The 3101-nt window shown below is 37.2% G+C and overlaps 1 pseudogene; it reads left to right on the top strand.

Annotated features, from left to right (window-relative positions):
* Nucleotides 1–2440: 2440 nt before the first annotated feature.
* On the top strand, nt 2441–2809 carry LOC129624152 (SRA stem-loop-interacting RNA-binding protein, mitochondrial-like; annotated as a pseudogene).
* The last annotated feature ends 292 nt before the right edge of the window (nt 2810–3101 follow it).

Raw genomic sequence — 3101 nt, 5'->3', positions numbered from 1 at the left:
CCATTACCTTAAATGTCCGATCTACTCAGTCTTTCTACAAAAAATATATACCTAGTGTATAGAAAATGCCATATACAACATCTCTAAATTTTCCAATGTCATCCAAAAATTAAACTCCATGAAAACAGAGCTACATCTACTTTTCTTGATGCTATATCTCATTGTCTTACCTGTTTTCTAACAAGGAGCTCAGAAGATACTCAATTAATATTTATTAAAATTATTTCAACCAACAAATGTATACTTAGCAACTATGGTGAAGATTTCTTATAGTCTTACTGAGTATCTTGAATTTTTCTTTTTTGTGTTTTTGCCTCCATGATAGGTAAGCAATAGAATTTTAATATTCTGGACCTCCAATAGCAAGTGTTTCTTCACTAGATGCAGTGTCTTTACAGAGTGCTACCTCTGTTTATATTGGGGTTGTTGCAAAGGCTGGTCCAACTCTGAAACCCTGTGGACTGCAACACACCAGGCTTCCCTGTCCCTCAGTATTTCCTGGAGTTTGCTCAAATTCATGGCCATTGTGTCAGTGATACCATCCAACCATCTCATACTCTGTTGCCTCCCTCTCTTTTTGTCTTCTGAATATTTCCCAGCATGAGGGTATTTTCCAATGAGTTGGCTCTTTGCATCAGAAGGCCAAAGTAATGGAGCTTCAACATCAGTCCTTCCAATGAATATTCAGGATTTTTTTCCTTTAGGATTGACTGGTTTGATCTCCTGGCAGTCGAAGGGACTCTCAAGAGTCTTCTCCAACGCCACAGTTCAAAAGCATCAATTCTTCGGTGCTCAGCTTTCTTCACAGTCCAACTCTCACATCCATACATGACCACAGGAATAACCATAGCCTTGACTAGACGGACGTTTGTTGGCAAAGTAATGTCTCTGCTTTTGAATATGCTATCTAGGTTGGTCATATCTTTCCTTCCAAGGAGTAAGCATCTTTTAATTTCATGGCTGCAGTCACCATCTGCATTGATTTTGGAGCCCCCAAAAATAAAATCTGACACTATTTCCACTATTTCCCCATCTATTTCCCATGAAGTGATGGGACCAGATGCCATGATCTTCATTTTCTGAATGTTGAGCTTTAAGCCAACTTTTTTACTCTCCTTTTTCCACTTTCATCAAGAGGCTTTTTAGTTCCACTTCACTTTCTGCCATAAGGGTGGTGTCATCTGCATATCTGAGATTACTGATATTTCTCCCGGCAATCTTGATCCCAGCTTGTGCTTCTTCCAGCCCAGCGTTTCTCATGAAGTACTCTGAATATAAGTTAAATAAGCAGGGTGACAATATACAGCCTTGACATACTCCTTAAATATATGTAAATAACTCTACAAGCTTCATTCTCTACGATAAGTTACCCATAAGCCAGTGGTCTCTACAGGATGCTACTAAGATGTTTAGTGTTAAAAGAAGAGAAACTTAAAACAAGATAAAATGGTATGAGGAATAGCTAGTGTCATAATATATAATTTCTAGCAATAAGAAGACTTTGTGTGGATCACAAAAAACTGGAAAAAAATAAAGAGATGGGAGTACCACACCACCTTACCTGTCTCTTCAGAAACCTGTATGAGAGTCAAGAAGCAAAGAACTGAACACTGAACAAAAGACTGGTTCAAAAATGGAAAAGGAGTACATCAAGGCTGTATTTTGTCACCCTGCTTATTTAACTTATGTGCAGAGTACATCATGTGAAATGCCGGGTAGGATGAATCAAGCTGGAATTAATATTTCTGGGAGAAATATCAGCAATCTCAGATGTGCAGAAGATACCACCCTATTGGTAGAAAGTGAAGAGCAACTAAAGAATTCTTGATGAGGGTGAAAGAAGAGCATGGAAAAGCTGACCTGAAACTCAACATTAAAAACACAAAGATCATGGCATCCAGTCCTATTACTTTATGGCAAATAGATGGGGGGAAATTTGGAAGTAGTAACAGCTTTTATTCGGGGGGGCTCCAGAATCACTGCAGCAAGGAAAGTAAAAGATGCTTCTTCTTGGAAGGAAAGCTATGACAAACTTAGACAGCATATTAAAAAGTAGAGATATCACTTTGCTGACAAAAGCCTGTATACTCAAAGCTCTGGTTTATCCATTAGTCATGTACGGATGTGAGAGTTGGACCATAAGGAAGACTGAGCACCAAAGAATTGATGCTTTTGGATTGTGATGCTGGAAAATACTCTGGAAAGTCTTTTGGACAGCAAGGAGATCAAATCAAGCAATCCTAAAGGAAATCAACCCTGAATATTCATTGGAAGGACAGATTCTGAAGCTCCAGTATTTTGAACATCTGATGCAAAGAGTGGACACATTGGAAAATACATGACTTAGCAACTGATCAACAACAACAAAAATGAGAAATATACAAATTCTAAAAGACTAGTAAGACTGCACATAAAATATTTCATTTGGCTCGGCTTAAAGATGGCAGCTTCGGTAGCGAGGGGCGCTATGTCGCTGCCTACAAACATCGGCCGGCTGGTTGCGTTTGTCAGAAAATTCCCTGGACGGCGGCCTCAAGTGAGCTGAGAGAACACTTTGCACAATTTGGCCATGTACGAAAATGCACTGTTCCTTTTGACAAAGAGACTGGCTTTCACAAAGGTATGGGTTGGATTCACTTTTCTTCAGAAGAAGAACTTCACAATGCACTACAACAGGAAAATCATGTTATTGATGGAGTAAAGCTCCATGTTCAACCTCAAAAACCCAAAGCTTTACAAGGAGACCAAACATCTGATGAAGAGAAAGATTTTTGAGACCCTCACTGCCTACTGAATAAAGTAAATAAAAGAGGAAAAAAAAAATAAAATAAAATATTTCATTTGACTTGAAATATTTAATTATTTATGAAATATAAAGAAACTGAAGACAGTTTAGATATAATCTCCAAACATAATAGTGAATAAATAATATTGAAAGAAGACAAAATCATTTCAAATATAAAATTTGATTAGTGATTTTTCATAGTAATAATTTAAAAGTGTGTCTTGACTTCCAAATTAAAATTAACGTTGAAAATATGAATAACTGAAGATAACATTCATAGGATGAGGAGTAAGTAAGTAAATGAAATGAAAGTTAC

The sequence above is a fragment of the Bubalus kerabau genome, chromosome 12 (assembly GCF_029407905.1).
Source record: "Bubalus kerabau isolate K-KA32 ecotype Philippines breed swamp buffalo chromosome 12, PCC_UOA_SB_1v2, whole genome shotgun sequence".
NCBI lineage: Eukaryota > Metazoa > Chordata > Mammalia > Artiodactyla > Bovidae > Bubalus > Bubalus kerabau.
This window is presented reverse-complemented; position numbering and strand designations above follow the sequence as displayed.